This window comes from Tursiops truncatus, chromosome 2 (genome assembly GCF_011762595.2).
Source record: "Tursiops truncatus isolate mTurTru1 chromosome 2, mTurTru1.mat.Y, whole genome shotgun sequence".
In the NCBI taxonomy this organism is placed as follows: Eukaryota; Metazoa; Chordata; class Mammalia; order Artiodactyla; family Delphinidae; genus Tursiops; species Tursiops truncatus.
This window is the reverse complement of record NC_047035.1, coordinates 173,173,214-173,195,913: the sequence shown is the minus strand read 5'-3', so window position 1 is coordinate 173,195,913 and position 22,700 is coordinate 173,173,214. Positions and strand designations below refer to the sequence as shown.

Here is a 22,700-nt window from a genome sequence, read left to right as displayed (position 1 = left end):
TACACGAAATCATTCGTATCCATCTAGTGCCTAAGAGCGTGGATTTTGGAGTCAAATGGTCTTCAGCTGACTAGCTTTAGGGGTGTGATTTTATTTATCACACTAACCCTACGAGAGTATTCATACCACGCTCCATTTTACAGATGGGGAAGCTGAGGCTCACAGAAACTTGCTCAGGGTCTTGCTCAGGTAAGTGGAAGCTGGAAACTGAGGCCACAGTTCCCTGACCCCAGACCCTGTGCTTTTTGTCTCCTGCCAGGTTAGCCCCACCACTCCTACAAGGATCAGGCCCAGTGGGGATGTGTCCATCCTAAGGACCAATGTCACCATGTTTGAGATGACCATGGTTTTGTTTCCCAACAAACTTTTCAAGGAACAGACCACACTGTCTTTCCCCTTTTCTTGCACCTTCCCTCCCACTTTACACACACACACACACATACACACACACACACACACACACACACACACACACACACACACAGTCTTCATGAAATAACCACTTGCAAAGAGACTAACGGGGGCTTCAGACACTGCTGGGGCCACAGGACAGCACACCCCCAGGCAGTGGCTCACTCACTGCTGTGAGGATCAAGGTCCCCTCGAAAGAGTCTGAGGTGGGACCACTCCCTTGTGTGTTAGGATGGTGGAGGGCTCGGCCGTCTTTCCTAAACCTCCTTGCAAGCCACAGCTGGAGGATCCCATGGAGAGGCTGGGGCAGCGGCCATTCTAAGGAGGCTCTAAGAAGCTCAAGGGATGTGGCTTCCCTGCCCTTAGTCTACTTCACAGGGTGGCTGTGAAGCTCTCAGAAGGTGTCCTGGGAGGATGGATTTTGACAAAATATAGTGTATGACTCCTGTGAAGGTGTCATCACCTCTGAGTAGAAGCTGGTCACCACGGTGACCATCTTGTAGGGTGTCTCTCAAAGCTCCTGAAAGGGCAGTATCATCAAGAGACCACAAACACGGGGGAAACCTTGAGGGGCAGAAAAGCTGGAAGGGAATCCTTGGAACATAGATCTCTTCCTCTGAAAAATGGGGCTAATCGTATGTGAGTGTGTGGATACACCCAGCACAGGGCCTAGATGTATAGCGAGCCTTCCAAGAATCTCTAGTAGAGCAGATCTAACTTGATTTTTAAAACTTAATTATCATAAATGGACTTGTTTACAAAACAGAAATTGACTCACAGACATAGAACACAAACTTATGGTTACCAAAGGGGATAGTGAGGGGGTGAGGGAGGAGATAAATCAGGATTTCAGGATTAATAGATACACACTACTATATATAAAATAGATAAACAACAAGGACCTACTGTACAGCACAAGGAACTCTAATGTCTTGTAATAACGTATAACGAAGAGAATATGAAAAAAGAACATATATTTATATATGTGTGTGTAACTGAATCACTTTGCTGTACACTGAAACTAACACAACATTGTAAATTAACTATACCTCAATGGAAAAAAAGTTTTAAATAAATAGAAATAAAAATTCAGGACTACAGAGCAGAGGGATTAAAGCCATCTAGCACATGCATGCAAGAGTCGGAACCTGAGCCCCAGACCCCGGACATCGTGCAACTGACCACGTTATTCCCAACAGGAAGGCAACCAGTGTGCATCGCATGACTGGAGGGCTGAACATAGTTCTGATATAAACTCACCTTCCCAAACTCAGCCCTGAATTCAAATGCTTTCTTAAAAAAGAAAAAAAAATTAATATCAACCTCAAGACCCACATATTAGCCCAGCCAGCTGCCCCTCCCGCCAGCAGGTTCACTTGTACAAACTAATCCTGTCCCCTGGTAAGGAGGAGCACGCTGAAACATGCCATTGTTCACAAGGCAATTATCGTAATGAGGCAAAGCAAACTGAATGCGGGGCTAATCCAGCTGCTGTGTTGATAAAGCATAACAAGGGCGGCCCCTCCGGAGCACAACTGCAGAGCTCATTTGCGCTTTTCTCCACCAGCCTGATGCTGCCTACACCACAACTGCCCTCATAACCAAACAGGAGCTAATTACACATGTTAATTACCCAGCCCTGGGTCAGATCCCAGCAGTTACAGACAGCCAAAGGCTAAGCCCACGGGTTCTTCCTTTGAGCTCTGCACAGGAGCTAAGTTGGGGTGTCCAAATCTTTGCCGTGGGTTCTCACCTCCTTGAAGACACATTCTTTGCACAGATGAAGATAATTCTGTGGGTGAGGCTGGTGGCCACTTCCCCACTTCCTCGTTCTTGTCTTCCAAGATTCCCCCAGCCCCCCAAATATTTTTCCCACTTTTCTTCTCTCTGCACAGAACATTATATCGGGTAGAACTTTAGCAAAAGTAAGTTAATAAATTAAGTTACTATAAACGAAAAGGCTATACACTGTATGATTCCATTTATATAACGTTCTGGAAAAGGCAAAACTATAAAGGCAGAGGACAGATCACTGCTGGCAGCGGTGGGGGTGGAGGGAAGGGCTACTCCTCCAAAGGGAATCTGGGACTGGTAGAACTCTTCCCATATGAGTTTGCTCGGGGAAACACAATAGGTGGGCATATGCAGTTGTCAAAACCCACACAACTGTACACCACAAAGGGCAAACTTTACTGTATTGCACTTTACGTAAATTAAAAATAAATGTAAAAAGAGAAAAAAACGTGTTCTCTCTCAGACAGTTTTTCCTTTTAATTTGTCTTTATCCTTAGAAATTGCCAAGCCATGGTTTTCTGACAGAGGAAACCTTTGAAATTCTAGCAAAAAATGGGAGACCGCTTTTTTCACTAATTTGTAATAAATGCCCTCTATCTATTGTGTTTGAAATGATTAAGCAGGTGTGGATTTTTTTTTCCCTGGGAACGCGAAACGAGTATCTGCGAAAACAGAGCGTGGCAAAGGTTTGAACAATTGTCCAGTGAGATCAGTAAAATCTTAATCTCTATGACGCCAAGAGACTAGGCTACCAAGTGGAAAGTTCGTTCAGTTCCCCAGCTGTTCTGTCTCTGTGTGTCCCCCATCGACGTGGCTGTTCAGGTTTCAGATTGTTCGGCTGGTGCCAGGCAGACGCCACCATAGCTCGCAGCTTTCCCCAGTGACACGCTGTCTTTACCCTTCCTCAGCTCCCTTCGCTGGGGCAGCTACAGCCTGAAGTTCTTCGTCATCTCATTTCAACAGCAGTTGCTTAAAGAAGACAAATCAGCGACTTTATGATGAATTATAATACGCATCATTCTTTTCTTCTCCCTGGAACCCGCACGGCAACTCCACAGAAAAGGTGATGCAACACGGCAGCCTGAAATATCCCAGAGGTCATTCATTGTCACGGCAACCTGAACACTTACACCATTTCCAAAATAATCACACCAGAACTGACAGACAGTTTTGCATTCATTTGTAATGTTAAGCACTTAATCAACAAGTTAAATATTCTTCAGGTTCACAAGAATGATGACAACCTCTGAATAGTTTTCTATCACTTAAGCGGGGTTTGTCTGATTAGGGCTGACAGACGTATATAACAAGCAGCTTTACCTACACGCTTTTTTTTTCTTGTTGGGAATATGATAATGCAATAAAATTAGATCTTAAGATGCTTGCATGTTTATGCCTTGAAAATCGTATGCATATCTTTGCTGCAGACGCAAAAGGAGAGGAAGTAGACAAATGCCACATGATATCACTTATATGTGGAATCTAAAATATGATACAAGCGAACCTATCTACGAAACAGAAACAGAAACAGACTCATGGACAAAGAGAACAGAACTGTGGTTGCCAAGGGGGAGGGGGTGTGGGGAGGGATGAAGTGGGAGTGTGGGATTAGCAGATGCAAACTAGTATATATAGGATGGATCAACAACAAGGTCCTACTGTACAGCACAGGGAACTATATTCAGTATCCTGAGATAAACCATAATGGAAAAGAATATAAAAAAGAATGTACATATATGTATAACTGAATCACTTTGCTGTACAGCAGAAATTAACACAACATTGTAAATCAACTATATTTCAACTTAAAATAAAAGTCAACTTGAAGACAAAGGAGAGGAAATAGTCTTAGGGATCGATTCCTAATGCATCTGCTGTCTGTGCACCGCGTGTTATGCGCCTACAGTGTGGGGGGCGTACCATGGAGGTAAACCCTTAAGCTCAATTTGTAGAACCACAGACTCTCCAGTTAGCAGAGGCCTGAACAGTGGCTCTGATGAGCTTATCCTGAGTGCAGGGCATAGGAGCTTATTATAGAAAAACACATCAACTGGGTCTGAAGCTGAAAACCTCTAAGGAACCAAGACAGCTCTGGGGACCAGTGACCAGACTTGCCTCTCAGGCCACACATTCCCTCCCATCCCTCCCAAAACCAACCCCTTCTTCCCACTGCCTCCCACTTTCAGCTTACTCGTGGCCCTCTGTGACTTCTCTGGCCTCTCCCTGACATCAAACCGTTGCCAACTTTCTGGTTCACACTGTACTTCTCAGTTTTGAAAGCTGAGAGGGAAAGTTTGATTGGCTCAGCACACTTTCCCATGCCAGGCCCCATGATGGACGTAATTACGTGTCACTATCAGTCAGTGAATTGATAGCCCTGGGATCCAGTGTCAACCCAAACTGCTCAGTCCAAAATGGTGGAACATAACACAAAACACAGCCATCTTGGCCGCAGGGGCTCTGGGTGGGCACTTCCCGTTAGAAAGCGGGGCTAGTAAGGCTGAGCGGGTGCTGTAGAGGAAGCTCTACAGCAGGGGTGTCAAATCCAAGGCCTGCACTAGCCAGGCAGGCTATGGAAATGAGCTAAACCGACCTGGTCAAGAGGATGCACTGCAGGAGTGCGAAAGACTTTGAGGAATTAGAGGACGCAGCCTGGGGTCAAGGGAAAGAGACCACTAGCTCTGGCTGATTGGTCAACACGCAGAAAAGAGGGCTTCATGTTGGCAGATCTTCTAATTTTTCAGCAGACACCAGAAATCTGATATTTTATGGATAAGCTCCCAAACTTTAATGTTGGCTCAAACTTTTTAAACCACGTGGGTCAACCAAAACATCCCATCAACCAAAACATTCCCTCACTGCTTTCACTTTCTGACCAACTGATGACCCTCAGCCTCCAGCACCTCCCAAACATGCAGCCATGAGGGACGCATCGCCATCTTTGAAGGAAGCCCACGCTGTTCTCCAACAGTTCGGGGGTCATTTAAAATTCCTTCATATATTTAGAATTAACATTGTTTAAATGGCCATACTACCCAAAGCAATCTACAGATTTCATGCAATCCTTATCAAAATACCCATGACATTTTTCACAGAACCAGAACACATAATCCTAAAATTTATATGGAACCACAAAAGACTCAGAATTGCCAAAGCAATCTTGAGGAAAAAGAACAAAGCTGGAGGCATAACCCTTCCAGACTGCAGACAATACTACAAAGCCACAGTCATCAAAACAGTGTGGTACTGGCACAAAAAGAGACATATGGATCAATGGAACAGAATAGAGAGCCCAGAAATAAACCCACACACCTACAGTCAATTAATCTTCAACAAAGGAGGCAAGAATATACAACAGAGGAAAGACAGTCTCTTCAGCAAGTGCTGTTGGGAGAGCTGGACAGCCACACGTAAATCAATGAAGTTAGAACACTCCCTCACACCACATACAAAAATAAACTCAAAATGATTTAAAGACCTAAATATAAGACATGACACCATAAAACTCCTAAAAGAGAACACAGGCAAAACATTCTCAGACATGAATTGTAGCAATATTTTCTTAGATCAGTCTCCCAAGGCAACAGAAATAAAAGCAGAAACAAACAAATGGGACGTAATCAAACTTAAAAGCTTTTGCACAGCAAAGGAAACCATAAACAAAACAAAAAGACAACCTACAGAATGGGAGAAAATATTTACAAATGATGCAACCGACAAGGGATTAATTTCCAAAATATACAAACAGCTCATACAAGTCAATTAAAAAAAAAAACCCAATCAATAAATGGGCAGAAGACCTAAATAGACATCTCTCCAAAGAAGACATACAGATGGTCAACAGCCACATGAAAAGATGGTCAACATCACTAATTATGAGAGAAATGCAAATCAAAACCACAATGAAGTATTACCTCACTCTAGTCAGAGTGGTCATCATGAAAAAGTCTACAAACAATAAATGCTGGAGAGGGTGTGGAGAAAAGGGAACCCTCTTGCACTGTCGTTGGGAGTGTAAATTGGTGCAGCCACTATGGAGAACAGTGTGGAGGTTCCTTCAAAACCTAAAAATAGAGCTACCCTATGATCCAGCAATCCCACTCCTGGGCACATATCCAGAAAAGGTGAAAACTCTAATTTGGAAAAATACGTGCACTCCAATGTTCATAGCTGCACTATTTACAGTAACCAGTACAAGGGACCAACCTAAGTGTCCATCAACAGACAATTGGTTTGGGCTTCCCTGGTGGTGCAGTGGTTAAGAATCCACCTGCCAAAACAGGGGACACGGGTTTGAGCCCTGGTCCAGGAAGATCCCACATGCCGTGGAGCAACTAAGCCCGTGAGCCACAACTACTGAGCCTGTGCTCTAGAACCCTCGAGCCACAACTACTGAGCCCGCGTGCTACAACTACTGAAGCCCGCACGCCTAAAGCCTGTGCTCTGCAACAAGAGAAGCCACCGCAATGAGAAGCCCGTGCACCGCAGCGAAGAGTAGCCCCCGCTCGCCTCAACTAGAGAAAGCCCGCGCGCAGCAACAAAGACCCAATGCAGCTAAAAATAAAGTAAATTTTTAAAAAATTATTTAAAAAAACCAAAACAGACAATTGGTTTAAGAAGATGTGGTATATTTATACAATGGAATGTTACTCAGCCATAAAAGAGAATGAAATAATGCCACTTGCAGCAACATGGATGGACCTAGAGATCATCATAATAAGTGAACTAAATCAGACAAAGACAATTCTATGAAGTCACTTACATGTGGAATCTAAAAAATAATAGAAATGAATCTACATACAAAACAGAAACAGACTCACAGACATAGAAAATGAACTGATGGCTACCCAAGGGGAAGGGAAGGTAGGGAGGGATAAATTAGGAGAAGGGATTAACACTTACAAGGTAAATATTGTACATCAAATACATAAACAACAAGGATTTTCTGTATAGCACAGGGAACTATATTCAATATCTGGTAATAACCTATAATGGAAAACAATCTGGAAAAAATATATACACATACTTTGTTGTATACCTGAAACTAACATAATATTGTAAATCAACTATACTTCAGTTTTAAAAAAAAAACAGTAAACTTCCTTCAGATATTTGAATCTAAATCTGTCTCCCCCCCAAGTCTGTCCGTTACGACGCAAAGGGAAAAAAATCGAAAGCCCCTTCAACGTGGTAGCTAAAGGCCTGCTTGAAGACAACTCCCGACCGCTTCTCATTTCATTTCTTCAGAAAATGTGTCAAAACTGGCCCGGGGCCGCGGAGGGTAACAGAAAACGGGAAGATGATGCAGGAGAGATGGAAGCACTTCCATCCTCCCCTTCCAATGCTTTGGGTTTCTTCTGACAGCTGCTCTTGCGCTCAGGCAGAAGCAACTCTTTTCCTCTCCCCGTCCTGCGCGCCCCGGCACTCAGAGCCCCACTCTGGCCCCGCTCGGCCGCGTTATGGGTTGTCAGGCCTGTAGACGTTCACCTGGGGCCCCACCCTCCATCCTAAGAGCTTCTACGGGAACACGCGTTCTGATTGCAGCGGCCCGCTTACAACTGACCTGAGAACACAGCTCGTGCGTAACCGGAATCTGCCTGTACGCGGGAGCCCAGTCATCACAAAGGGGACACGGTTCATTACCAAAGGAGCATGGAAAGCACAGGGCACTGAGCCTGACGACACAGAGGGTCTTGCGGATGGCAGGGGTAGGGGGTTCCCTGGAGGCCCAGAAAGTGTGCGCTCAGCTGTCAAAGGGAAGCGGGGTCCTGACAGAGCCCTCAAAGGAGGGTGAAGAGCTTTAGATCCAGGACGAGTGGCCGGGAGGGGCCGGCGTCTGACTCTCCCCTTAGGGGAGCTTACCATGGCCTCAGGCCGCAGGGTACCGTCTTCCCGGCTTCTGATCAGAAGTGGGGGGTCCTGACTGTGCCTGGAATTCCGTGGGGCTGCCCGAGAGCCTGTCTCCGCCTGCCGGCTCTCCGCAGCCAAGCCTCGCCTGCAGGCCCGTCGGGCTCCAGAAGCATCTCCGAGGCCCGGGCCGGCGCCAGGCCCCGCCCGGCACGCCGAGGAGCCCGAGGGGAGAGAGGCCGCTCAGCCCTCCCTCCTCGTGGGAGGCGCTGGCAGGTGTGCGGCCAGGTGGGCGGGGCCCCTGCTCCGGGGGCGGGGCCGGGAGCAAGGACCCCTGAGGAAAGCGTCCCGAGCGCTCCTCCCCCACCTGGCCTTTCCCATCGCAAGGATGCTGAACACCTGGGGGCGGGGGAAGGGGCACAGGGCCAGTCGGAGTCCAGCTTCTCAGCCAGGAATTTGAGTTGGGGTCCTACGTTTACCAGCGTGGACCAGCCTCTTCGGAATCTCACTTTCCTCAACTTTAAAGTGGAGATAAGGGTACAGTCGGTTCTGCCACAATCCGACAGGGGCGTTCCTGGAAATCACCCCTCTACGCAAAATCGCACGATTAAAACTACAGGGCTTACGGGGAAAATGGGGCTAGGGACACACCCAAAGCTAATAAAAATGACAGCGCTGGTTTACACAGGTTCCGTGGTTTAGAAATTCCTAACCACTACGAATACGTCTGGCGCTTTACCTTGAATAAGACCTGAAGTTGCTTGGGAAGCGGGTGTCGGTGAGTGAGTTGTTGTGAGGTGGGGGAGGATTACCTGAAATCGGACGGAAAGTGGTAGCACCTGGTGTGCAGGGGCGTGGCTCCCTGTTCGCCGTGAACCCAGGTAGCTGGAGGCGTTGGCGGGGGTCTGTGTGTGTTTGCGTCTTGTATCCCCGTGCAGCTCAGGGCGGCTGGGTGCAGTCTTCTGCGTTCACCTAGCTTTGGGTGCGTGTGGACAAAATCACACGGAAGCAAACGCAAAATTCACACCATGCTCGAGGTGTTCCCTAGTATATTAATTACGTCGAAACAAGTTCTCATTTTTAAAACGAGTGTTATAGCGGAACTGGCTATACTAACGACCTCATGGGGGGATGTCCTGAGGATGACATTAGATAATTCACGTACGTGTTGAACCCAGGGCCTGACAAGTGGTTAATACCTGTTTTTAGTGTAATGAATAGACATCAAACTATTATCTTCCAAACAAATCAGAAGGTGAATCAGTGAATGCAAGAATGCCGAACTGTGGGGTAGGGAGGGTGGTGACCTAGGTGAGGACAGGCTGGAGAGCCGAGGCGCAGGCTGTGCTAGCCCTGCGATCAGGAAGACAGGAGAGCCCCCTCCCTGCCCCTGTTATGTGAGGATGACCACAGGGGTACCAGCCACCGCCGTGCAGGCCCCGAGGCCTCATACTTACACCTTACATGTTGCCGATCAGGAACTTGGGCTGGGCTCAGCTGAGCGATTCTTCTACTCCTCTGGTATCAGTGATATCACTCAGTGTTACTCAGCCAGCAGATGGGCCGGTCTGGAGAGACCAGGATGGCTTCACTCGCATGTCTGGTGCCTTGGCTGGGAGGACAGGCCCCGCGAGGACTGCCAGTCAGAGCCCCTACGTGTCACCTCCCCAGCACGGTCAGACTGCTTACAAGTTCCAAAAGCCTGGAAGTAAATGCTGCAAGGCTTCTTCTCACCTAGCCCTGGGAGTTCCGGCACATCACTTCTGCTGCATCCAACTGGTCAAGCGAATTAGCCCCCCGAAGATTCTAGGACAGACAGAGGCTACGTCTCAGTGGCGGAAGTGCAAAGACCCTGGGGCCACCTCTGATCTACCACATTGCCCTTGAAAACTCCACTCCAGCATCATGTCCAGAATTCTGGACGGAGTGTTCTGAGGCAGACGACCCCTGGGTGCCCCCCTCCCCCGTCCACTGTGCACATTTCTGCCATTGTGTGTGGTGCCCTGGGCTGTATGCATTGCTGAATCTAACGTTGCCCATGGGCTGCAAGCTCCTGTGGGGTAGGGACTAGTTTCATTCCATGTCGGACCTGGAGCGTCCTCGTGTTGAATCTGGAACCTGAAAGGCCCTTAGTAAAGCTGGAATGAATAGTAAACAAGGGTAAAGGACCAGCTCTACCTCTTCTGTTCAAGGCCTCCCGCCTCACGAGCAGGAACCGTGGCTCCTCCCTCGTGTCCCCAGCACATAACACACCGCCTGACACCTAGCGGACACCGAATCAGTGTTTGTTGAAAACCCAAGTACAGCCGTGCACACGGGGCCCCCGCTACCCCGCCGTGGCTAACAGGCCCGGTGCTGTGGCCCCAGCAGAGTGGGGAGGCTGACCTGAAACCAAGTCCCGAGTGTTGGGACTTCTGGTTACGGTGGGTAGAGCCAGGAGTTAGAGCAGGTCGTGACTGTGAACCCCGAGGGACAGGTACAGGGGAGGGGCCGGAGACAAAGAGGAATAGACGGCAGCTCTCCCGTCTCCGGGGCCACTCAGTGCGGAGATGCAGGCTTACACACAAGGTGCCAACAGTTCCCAAACTGCTCTGCACGAGGCCTGCCTACTAACGCGTGACGACAACTGGCCCCAAAGAGAAACAGCTTTGGGTGTGATTCGAGCACGAGAGCTTTGGAAGGAGGGGACCTGGCCACAGAAAATGATCATTTAGCAATGAGGGGGCTGTGAGTGACCGGGAGCAGTAAACCAGGTGCTGCCTCTGTGGCTATTTTAAGCCTAGTCTAACCTAGCGCTGGGACTAGGTGCTATTTATAAGGGGTGATATGGACCAAAGGCGCTGGAGGCTTTGGGCTTGGGGCAGGTGGGCGCCCACTACGCCCGTGGATGTCCAGCTCTGCAGGTGGTCAGCCAGCCCTGAGGACAAAAGCCACCGGCCCGCAGGTCACGGCTCAGCCCGGGCTCCCTGCATCCAGCCTCAGGCCCCACGTGGCTGGGGCCTCTGGGTGCTCACCAGGCACAGAATGTGCTGGGAGATCCAGGGCTTGGTCCCGCCTTGCCTAACCCTCCAGGAAGACGAGATGAAATGGCTTGTCCCAGCCGGGCGGCCCCCTTCCTCACACAGGCCTTCGGTCTCTTCCAGCGGACGCAAAGAACTGGCGTCCACATGCCTGCCGGTCGTGGCGCAGAGACCGAGCTGAGCTTTGTGACAGACCCCAGCCGTCCTGGAAACCCGGGCTTTGGCTTCCCAGGCAGGCCCAGATTGCCTGCGGGGACTTTTTCCAGAACAGATGGGAGATACGCACCCGGATTGGAGAGGCAGCCTCTGTGAGCAGAGCCCTGGGACTGGCTGGGGGCGTGCGGGGCGCTGCAGAATCCCCCCTGCCCCGGCCCAGCAGAAGCCTCAGCGGAGGACAGGCTCCCCCAACAGAACCAAATGACACAAATCGGGGCAGAGCGTGCGAACCAGCCAGCTCTCTGGAGGCGCCAGGGTGACTGGGCCAGCTCCGGGGGGGCCTGGCTGCAGGAGATGCTGTGAGATGCAGTGAGGGTCCAGTCTGAGGTCCTCTCCAAGCCCTCCTGAGAGCAGCAGTAAACCCAGAGGTAGCTGGGAGCTCATCTTCACCCCCGCCCTGCAGTGAGAGACCTGGCAGCCTGCTGGGGAGCACCTCCAGAGGCCCCTGGGCACCACAGCAGGGTTTGGGCTGTAACACGGCAGCATGCAGGCGTCTCGAGAGCGCCGAGCCTCCCCGGCATGGGGCCCGCCCTCCAGGCACTGCTGCCCCGCCCAGCCTGGGCAACGAGACGGTGACCCATTGTCAACTGGACATGTCCCTTTTCTGTTGGCGAGACATCAGGTGCTCACAGGGGACCCACCCTTGCGTTCTGTTTGGTGGCAGGGTGATGGGCATCTGCCCAACTTCCAGGCCCAGGTGGCCAGGCATTGATGAGGGTCAGAGGCGCTGTACTTGTCCTGGGGACGGGGTAAAAGGAAAAGGAAACCTCCCGTGCAGAGCGATTCCAACTGAAGCTTCCCTCTTGCCTGGAGAGAGGCCAGCCACCGAAGTATGTTTTTCCTTTGTCACCTTTAATTCGTAAGCTGGTGACAATGGAAGTGGAAGCATCATGGAGCGGGGGGAGCGTTTGTCATGAAATAGGCGCAGGGGGCGGGCGTCCCGAGCGCGCACAGACAAGGGCGCCTTGCCCTGCAGCCCGGTTCCCCAGGCTGCTCCTCGGCTAGCCCTGTTCTTTGCTCTCTGAGGGTCACGGACATGCCTTTTCTGTTTGGAAATTTCGACCTGGCCTCCTGGGCTTCCCCCCTCCTCCCATTCCTCAAGGAGGCTGCGCTTTCTCAGAAATGCTCTTTAGCTGGTGACAGGCAGAAGGCCCACCGTCCTGCGGTGCTTGTACAGGGGAAAGCCAGCTCTCGGCTTCCGGTGAAGGGGGCGGTGGGGAAGGGTGGGAGCGCCGGGCACTTCCAAAACTGCCCTTTCCTCTCCTCCGGAGGCAGGGAGCCCGGCCTTCCCCAGCCTTTACCTCCAGGGAGAACGTCCTTCCCGAGCTTACATCCTTTTCCCTCCTGTGTGGGGGGCAGTATTTTCTAAAAGGCAACGCACACACCTCATTCTCCAGACATCGAGGGAGACCAGGGGCTTCTTCCCCTCGGTGGGCAGGGCTGGCCCAGAGCTCACTGAGCTGTTCCCGCAAAACCGTCGAGACCTTCCCTGAACCACAGTCCTGCACGGTGGCAGGCCCCGCCCCTTCCCCCTCTGTATCTGCCCCAAAGAACCTCTGTTCTTGCTTTCGGTCATCTTTTGAGTTCATACCTCAGCGGGTCTGTCACTGGGCCCCCAGGCCTGAGACACAGGTGAACGGGAGTCGGTGAATTCAGAGTAAAAGAGTGTGTGTGGGTGTGTGTGTGTATAAAGAGGCAGACAGACAGACAGACAGAGACGGGGAGTTTGCCCACATCCTGCAGTCATGTCTTGTGGCTTTGGACTATTTGACCATTTGTGCAAAAAAAAAGAAAACAATACTAGAGCCACACGCTAACATCACAGAATAATAGTAAGTTCCCGATAACGGCTAAAGTGTGGGCATTCCTTGCGTAGAAAGCTTGCTGGGCGCTAGGAGCTGTTCTGAGCACGTTTCCTGCGTGAACACGTGTTAGGCAACTTCCACGATCCTGGGAGGTTAGTGCTGGTACCATTTACCCCACTTTCCATGGAGGAAGGTCTGAGGGAGGACGGCGGATAGAGCCTTCCAAGTTTCTGAGCAACTGGAAGCCCTTCAGGATTTGCGGGGACAATTAGGCAGAGCGGGGCTGTGACCTCTGGGTGAGTGACTTGCTACGTACTTAACTGAAATCCTCATTTTTTTCAAGGGGCCCGCGCTGATGGAAGCCCTCGGACATCAATGCGAGAGGGCGGCCGTATTTGTAGGACCAGAGAAAGACAGGGTAGGCGAAGAGGCCCTTGTTAAAAACTTCACCCCAAACTGGGTGGAGAAACAGCCCCAGGGTCAGTGGCGACTAGGAAATGCTCAGTTGAATACACTGAGTTCCTTTACTGCAGGACTTCTCCGAGCTTTGATGTGCTCACATGTACTGCGTGGCTTCTGGAAAGAAATGGAGAAGAAGCACTTTCTCACTCGTCACACCTCTCTGTGAGGAGACACTGTGGGACCAGAATTCCATGGGACACACCTGGGGAAACGCTGAGTGTCTGACCAAATCATTCTTTCCACTTTTGTGGGCCGGAGCTGGCCTGGGACCGGAGGTCTTTCTCAGGTTGTCTGAAAAGACCCCAATGTTCTGAAGAAGGATTTGGACGCACCACCTGGGAGACACGGCAGCACAGGGCAATCTCGGCACCTGCTGTGTCTCATGTGTCCCCCCCCCCCAACCCTGACGTTCGGGCCACAGTACCTGCAAGAGAGGGTCTGATTATCGGTGATCCCCGAAGCAAAGGGCCAAGCCCCTCTTTTCTCTGCACAGTGACCCCACCAGCAAATGGATGACAAACACACTGATTTCCTGAAATGAGGGCCCCCCCATAGTGTTCAAGAACTTCCTGTGTGTTTACGGTAGAGCCTGGCTATGCGGACCCAGCTGTGCTTCCCCACACAGGAGCAGTACTGTTGGGGGAATTACTGGCCATGAACCTCAAGATACTCAAGATATTCAAGATGTGAGGGTCCTTAATGGGAGCAAGCAGTATAAGAGGGTGAGGCCAAAAGGGCCCCACTGGAAGCTACATAATTTCTGGGACGGCAAAAAGGAAACTTAGGGACAGGGGTGTCTCACTGTCAATAACTCCAAAAAACAACAGTACTTAGAAGCCCCCCCCACCCCGCAATAACCCATCATCGACCAAAGCTTCCTTGGGGATGCTCTCCCATCCAAGCTACCATTGCTTCTCTCAGGCACACAATATTCCCTTGTGACTAAAGTGACTGGTCTTCTTCCGTCTATTCCAGCTCACCTCCTGGACCCACTGCCAGCTTAATCTTCCTCAAAGATTCATGTTCACTTATCTCCTCAAAAGCTTCAAATGCCAGTTCGGATATGGCCCCAAGCTACCCATCCTGCCTGATTCCCACTGTCCTGCCGCCTGGGGCCCCTGAGCCAACCAAATATTTCTCCCCTCTCACAGTTGCACACCCACGGAAAACTCTGGGTGCACCCTGCTTAGTCAACTCCGTTTATGTCCATTTCCAGCCTCAAGTGTCCCTTCTAGAGTAGTGTCGGCGGGAAGGATGGCGTAAAGACCTCTGAACGTCCACTCTGAGAACCGTGGCAAAAATCATCACCATCAACTTCTGCAGAATTCAGAAAATGAACCAAAGGCTTGCAGCAACCGGGGAGTGTTTACTAGGAAAAGCAAAAGGCAGAATCTCAGGAAGAACCATGAGCTTTATGGTGTTGTAACTTGCCTTACTCTCGTCCCCCCTCTCCCCAGTTCCCCAGTAGCTTTGAAAACCAACAGCCTTCAATCCCAGCGAAAAGCGGCCGTCTGGCAGAAGAGGGTCAAAACCCTATTCCCGTAGCTGTCTGGTGGTTCCCTGGAGGACCCCGCTTTGCAAGACTCGTCTTTATTTGACCTGACTAGGACTTCACTCATGCAGACAGTCTTTTCCTTTGCCTCCTTGGTGTCCCTTGAAAAGACCAGGAGCCCTCCCAGCTCAAGGCCATTACTACTGCCCGGCTGTTCTTGCCCTGGGATCCAGACGTCTCACTCCCCACCTCCTCCAAGTCCTTGTTGGAACGTCACCTTCTCCATGAGGTTTTCCCTCATTGCAAATCCTCCCCCACACGCAGGTACTTCTTATTTCCCTCCCCAAGCTTCATTCACCTCCAGAGCCCTTATCACCCTCTTACATACCATCTACTTCATTTATATTAGGCTTGTCATATGTTTCTCCCGCTAGAATGCAAGCTACCATGAAGGCGAGATTTTGTCTGTTTTCTTCAGTCCTGTATCTCCAGCACCTAGAAGACTGCCTGGCACGAGATAAGTGCCCAGTATATATCTGTCGAATGAGTAAATGAACGAAGGTTTGGAAAAGAAAACGTTAGCAGAAATGCAGCACTTCTTGTTAAGCGTAGCCTGCAGGTGCCTGGTAATTAATTGTCATACTGACAAGAGATGGGAACTTATTTGCAGGAGAAACTGGTCACTGAGTCCTGAAACTCTTCCAGGGATAAAGCCAATGTTCTGCTTCCATCAGCACCTCCATGCTGGGCACACAACACATTTTTGTTGATTTATTTGAGGCCAAAGTCTGGCCTTTCTCCAGGAAGTCATAAGAATACAGAAGCCCCCAGGAGTCCCCATGACCCACTGAAGATAGACGGGAGAGATTAGGTCTAAAGGAAGTTGACTTATTTTTGTTTGGTTTTGTTTGACAAACAATCTCTTCAGAAGTGATATTCCAAATAAACAAGTTCTCTCGGAGGACAGCATGCATCTCAGCAACAATGCTAGAAGTTTGCTCCTAGAAACATCTTCATGGTCAGTAAGATTTCTTTTTAATTGTACATAATAGCACATTTTCACTTTTGCAACATGGGCTTACTTTTGCAAGTGACCCAAAGTCCCTTAAAACAAAATCATTCCTAATTTCCCTGGTTAGAAACTCCAGTAAAATGTTGAGTAGAAGTTGTGAAGGCAGGTATCTTTGTCTTATTTCTGATCTTTAGAAAAGGAAAGGATTTAGCCTTTCACCATTCATTATGTTAGCTATACATTTTCTTTTTTTTCTGTAGCTGCCTCTTATTCAGCTGAGAAAGTTCCCTTCTACTACTAAAGTTTTGTTTTTTAATCAGGAACAAATGTTGGACTTTGTTAAATGCTTTTTCTATGGCTACTGAGATAATCATATAATTTCTTCTTTGACTCATTGGTTAGTTATAAATGTATTATTCCATGTACAATTATTTGGAGATTTTCCAAATATCTGTTACTGATTTGTGATTTACTTCCACCGTGGTCAGAGAACATACTTTGTATGACTTGAATCTTTTTAGATGTGTTGAGACTTGTTTCATGGACCGGAGTATTATGCATCTTGGTAAATCTTCATGTGCGCTAACAAGCAATGTGTATTCTGCTGTTGTTGGGTGATGTGATCTATAAACGTCAATCAGGCTGAGTTGGTGGAGGGTTGCCCAGGTTGTCTACATCCTTGCTGATCTTCTGTCCACTTGTTCTACTAATTATTGACAGAGTGGTGTTGAAATCTCTGACGGTAATTGTGGGTTTGTCTGTTTCTTCTTGCAATTCTATTCATTTCTCCTTCGTGTATTTTGAAGCCTTGTTATTCAGTGCATAACATTTGGAATTGTTATGTCCCCTGGCTTAGTTGATCCCTTTATCGTTATGAAATGACTTTTTAATTCCTGATATTTTATTTGTTCTGTAATCTGCTTTGTCTGATACTAATATTCTCTCTCCAGCTATCTTTTGATTACTGATTAGCATAGCATAGCTTTTTTCATCCTCTCACTCTTAACCTACTTGTGTCTTAATAACATTGCATTTCTTGGAGGCAGATATGATCTTCTCCCCGTTACAGTCCTCAGCTTCCTCATATACACAACAATGAACAGGGGCCTGTCTATCTCTCATGCCCAAGTTTTTCCCTTGACCTTGGTGGGGATCAAGTGGGATTGGGGCCGAGTGTTCAGAGAGAAGCTTCGGTTCACCCTGCCACAAATACTACCTTATAACTTAGGTTGAATCCCGTCACATAGCAGCTGTGTGACCTTGGGCAAGTTCCTTAACCACTCTGAGCCTCAGTTTCTCCATCAATAAAATGAACCGAATAATGTTGGCTTCGTGGGGTTATAGATAATCTGTGTAGTTATCCTTCCCCAGGGTCCGGAGCTCATTTAGTGATAGATACCATCATCGTTATTATTACTTTTATATTGATGTATATACCATACAAATGCATATATTTACATTGCAAATCAACCTCTTAAGTGAACACAAAGCAGCGATCATACCTTTTTTTTGATTAACTTGCTCTGCCAGGGAGGTAATGAAAGGAATGAGATCAGCATGTTGTTTTCCACGTGGCTGCCGGAAGTTACGCATCTAGGGAGGTGCCTCTCTCCAAGGCTGTGGGCGAGCAGGGCCAGATGGAGGGAGGCAGCGCGTAAATTCTCTGCTGCTCTGCCTGGTGCCCTTCTCGGGGAGCGGCCGGCCGAGGGTGCTGGGTCCTCAGTCGTGGGATTATGACTCTAACCTTGAAGAACCTTGGCAAGGAACGAGGGTCCTGGGTTTTCATCGGGTGCTGCCAGTGGGTCTTTTCCATCTGACATATTAATGCTCGCCTCTTCCTGTAAAGATAGTTCACGCTCCTGGCAGCACTGTGCAAGGTACAATGCCGGGTGCCAGGGATCTCCCGCAGGACTTCAGCAGGGCTGTACTGTAATGTGCCGCTAGGTTAATCTGGCCACCTAAAGCCCATTTTTTAAAAGCCAGAGGTCTTTCCCGTGAATAACCTGGCGAGTATTTGAGCTTCATTATAACTTCCCTCTAATGGAGTTTGGGGAAATGAAATGGGAGTTATTAGCCAGATTTATAAGACTGTCTCCTGAGAAAACAGGGGATGAAAAGGGGATGACTTAGCAGACGAGGTGCACTGGTTAACTCCCTGGCCCAGGAGAAAGACCTGGCCTGCAGTTTGCAAGACAAAAATAACCTCACCCCCAACCACTTTCCTGTGCTCCCAGCGCAGGGCTAGCGGTGCCTTTGTAACCCGAGGAAGCACTGCAGGCACGGCTCCAGGGATCTCCTCTCCGTGTCTTCAGAATCCTACCCTGCAATCCCACTAATGGGTATTTACCCAAATGAATTGAATTCAGGATCTCAAAGAGGTATTAGCACTCCTGTATTCATTATGACATCACTCACAATAGTCAAGATGCGGAAGTGACCTAAATGTCCATCGACAGGTGAACAGATAAAGAAACAGGATAGAGGCGTGCGGTGGAACACCATTCAGACTTTAAAAGGAAAGAAATTCCGCAAAATGGGACAACATGGGTGAACCTCGAGGACATTACGCTCAGTGAATAAGCAAGTCACAGAAAGACATGGTTCCACTTACATGAGGTATCTGAAATTAAAAGGTCACATTCATAGAATCAGAGTGCAATGCTGGTTGCCAGGGACTGGAAAGAGAGGGGAATTATGGGGAATTACTGATCGACAGGCATAAAGTTTCAGTCAAGTGAGATGAACAAGCTCTAAGTATCTGCTGTACGACACTGTACCAATAGTCAACAGTCGTGGATTACAACCAGATGATGTCACTTACATGATACACGATACGTATCGACACCAATGACTTTATTTACGAAACAGAGACAGACTCACAGACATAGAGAACAGACTTGTGGTTGCCGAGGGGGAGGGGGGTGGTGGAGGAGTAAATTAGGAGTTTGAGATTAACAGATACAAACTACTATAGATAAAAATAGATAAACAACAACAAGGACCTACTGTAGAGCACAGGGAACTATATCCAATATCCTATAACAGACCATAATGGAAAAGAATATATATATATAACTGAAGCACTTTGTTGGACAGCAGAAAGTAACACAACATTGTAAATCAACTCTACGTCAATAAAAATTAAAATAAATTTAAAAAAACAATGATGGATTATAGACTTAAAATTTTGCTGGGAATTCCCTGGTGGTCCAGTGGTTAGGACTCAGAGCTTTCACTGCCAGGGCCCGAGTTCAATCCCTGGTCAGGGAACTAAGGTCCCACAAGCCGTGCCGTGCAGCCAAAGAAACAAAATCAAAAACAAAAACAAAATTTTGTTAAGTGGGTAGATCTCATGTTAAGTGTTCTTACCACACCAAAAATTTTCAAAGTTAAGAATAAATAAATAAAGTTAAACATTAAAAAAAAAAACCCACCCTAAGAGACCATCGTGTTGGTGATCCCAGTGGAGCAGGCTCGAACACAGCCTCCTGTTGGTATTTGGAGAGTTTTAAATCCACCTCCTTGAAGGGCAGATGTGCCCTCCAGAGGGGCATCTTGGGCGGGAAACGGCGGAGTGAGGCTCCCGAAGAGGGAAGGAGCAAGTTCCCTCCAGGGGCGTCGAGAGCCGTCACCTGGGAGAGACGGTCCTGGGAAGCAGGAGAGCAGGGCCCCTGGGAAGATGAGGGGCTCCAGGAGTGGGAAGGGGGCCGGGGCCGTGTCCTGCTCAGACGAGCTCTCTCAGCAGCGTGCTTAGATGGTAAGGACCTCAGGGTGGAGATTCAGACCATGAACAACGGTGACACCGATATTCCCGTTAAGGACCTGTGGTCAGTTCACGTGGGCGGCCATCACAGAGGACCAAGGGCTGGAGGCTTAGACAACAGAAGTTATTTTCTCACCGTTCGGAGGCTGGAAGTCCAAGGTCAGGGTGTCGGCAGGGATGGTTTCTTTGGAGTCCTCCCTCCTTGGCTTGGAGATGCCGTCTTCTCCCTGTGTCCTCAGGTGGTCTTCCCTCCGTGTGCGTCTGCGTCCTAACCAACTCTTCTTTTAAGGACACCAGTCACATGGGATTAGGGTCCTAGGGACTTCATTTTCATGTAATTACCCTTGTAAAGACCCCTGTCTCCAAATCCTTTCACATTCTGAGCTCCTAGGGGTTAGGACGTCAACAGATGAATGTTTGGGGGACATAATTCAGCCTATAATCGTGTAACTTCTAGAATTTGTAGGATTATACTGTAAAGCCACAATTGTTCCCATCCCTGGGCCTTCACTGGGCTTCTAATGCATCATTTCACCTACACCTGACCTTCAAAATGTACCTGTGAGGTAGGTAGCATCAGCGTCCACCCTTTAGAGGTGAGGAAATTGAGGCCCAGGGCGGCCAAGAAACTCCCCTGGTTGGGAGGCAGGACTGAGCTTGCACCTCGGATCACATCACCTGCCTCTACTCTCAGGTCTGTTACAGAAAAACGTGCGAACTCTAGAAGAGAAAGAAGATAACGATGATAGAATAAAAGTCACCCGCAATCCCACCCGTCTCAGCTCTACATACAAACACGGGTCACGCGGGGCGGCTTTCCTGTCCTCCTTCCTCCTTAACGCGGGCTAATGTCTTCGATGTTGCTTTGCTGGTGGCAGAGCTAAAGGAGAGCCACAGAGGCTTGCAATCTGCACCCACAAGGCTCCGAGGGCAGGGGACATTGCTGACGCTACAGTGCGGGGCGTGAAACGCCAGTTCCGTTACACTGTGTGCAGGACGAGCCCAATTAAAAAAAAAAGAAACCAGCGCCAGATTGCCAAGCGTAGATCTCTGGCTGGCGTGGAACTACAGGTGGTACTGATTTTCCTCCTATAGCACCTATATTTATTTCCTCTATTTCTCAAATGTGCTACCATGAGCATGTGGACAAAATGACCTCTGTGAGCAGAAATGAAAACAATAAATGTCATGAGAGAAGCATTGCCCTGTGCCACTCACTGCACCACAGGTGCAATTTGCTGACGGGGGCCTCAGTTCTGGAAGATTTCTCCATATGCATCTGGAAAGGAAAACAAAGGCAGCAGACAGCGTCTGTGAGGAAATCTATTGGCAACAACATCCTGAGTGAGAAAAGGGACAAAAGAACCACCTTCCTAAAAGCAGCCCAAAGAGGCCGTTCAAATAGTAAAAAATGACGCAAAGTCCCAGCTTTCAGCCAGCGTTTCCGGAGCCAGTGCAAACAGCCCGTGAGGAAGAGGAAGCCCGCGCTCCCAGCGTCCCCGGGGGCCCTGTGCTGTCACCCGGGCCCCGAGACTCCTGAGGGCCCAGGCCACTCCATCGTGTCACGCCAGGTGGAGGATGGAGCTGCCCAGGTGCCCTTGGGGAACCAGACCACCGCTCTACCTCCTTCCCAGTACCTCGGGGGCCACTGCCAGGCTTCTCGTCCAGGGGGCAGGGTGGCACTGGGATGGGGACCCACGGCAGCCAGGTCCCACCTTGGGCCACCTGCTTCCTGCCAGGCTGCACAGCCAGGTAGACACAATGGGCAGAACCCACGTCCGATTCTTAGGGAAGAAAATCACTCTTTGTGGACCGAGAGATCAGGACAGGATATCTCTAACGGTTAAAAAAAAAGCCCTGGTCCGCAACCCCTCCCTCCCCAAGCACTTCCGAAATGTCGTGCCACACACCCAGCTCTTTAAATATCCAAACCCAGAATAAATGTGCCGACAGCATTTCCCCCGGCAACCGGGCCCTACGGCTGCCAGCTGAGTCAGTCTCCGAGTGACAGAGCCTGAGTGGGCCTCCCAGATCCACAGGCTCGCCGGAGACCGGGGCGCCCAGCACTTGGCACTCCTGCCCTGGTGCGCCTCTCCCAGCGGCCCCCGCCCCCATCAGGCTCACCCGGGACGCCCCTAACCACTGTGCAGCCCTGCCTTCCCAAGGGGGCCACCCCCCACTTGCACTTGTAAATGAGCTGCAGCGTCTAGGGAGGGAAAGCACTTGGCGTAAGTTACACGACCTGTTCGTGGCAGAGCTGAGCTAAGGCCTGGCACTGACTCCCACCCTCCTGCTCTTTCCCTGGACGAAGGGGCCACTTGGACCCGATGACTCTTTGCGGGGGGCTGTCCCGTGGCAGTGTGGGTGACTGCTCTGATTGGATACTGCGGGATGTGCTTTAAGGGCCTTACAAGTACGTTTAGACAGGCACTTCTTGTAAGACGGCTACCCAGTTGAACTACACATATATATTTTTTAGTTTCTGTTTTTCCTAAAAAAATTTCGGGGGGCCTCTGGTTGAATAGAGCTTCTACCAGACCTCAAGGTGTGACACAGAGACAAGCAGAGCTGACCTGTTGAAGAGCGGCAGGGGCCCAACGCTCCCTCATCCCCAGCCCTCTGCCCCCCGACCCCCGTGCCCTGGAGACATATCCTGGGGCCCAGCGTTCTGAGCGATGGTTTGCAAAGCGCTGGACCAGTTAGTATTCTGTGGACTCACGTACCTGAGAATCGCTGCTTCGCATTAAGTGAGTCTGGGTAATGGAGGGACCATCTTTAGGGTTCGACTCAATCCTTCTCTGCTTCTAGTAGTAAATAAGCACGAGGAGAGGCCATGTACCTGAATTTAAATGCAGCCAGAGGTGAACAGTGAGCTGGG

General features: G+C 49.5%; 1 long non-coding RNA gene across 1 annotated transcript; it reads right to left on the bottom strand.

The window, feature by feature from the left end:
* Nucleotides 1-1,095: 1,095 nt before the first annotated feature.
* On the bottom strand, nucleotides 1,096-22,661 carry LOC141278119 (uncharacterized). Its single transcript, XR_012330442.1, has 5 exons — nucleotides 22,546-22,661; nucleotides 19,959-20,542; nucleotides 9,510-9,858; nucleotides 8,068-9,028; nucleotides 1,096-3,286 (listed from the first exon to the last, which is right to left on the bottom strand). It is a non-coding gene; the product is annotated as an uncharacterized lncRNA (long non-coding RNA).
* Between the last annotated feature and the right edge of the window lie 39 nt (nucleotides 22,662-22,700).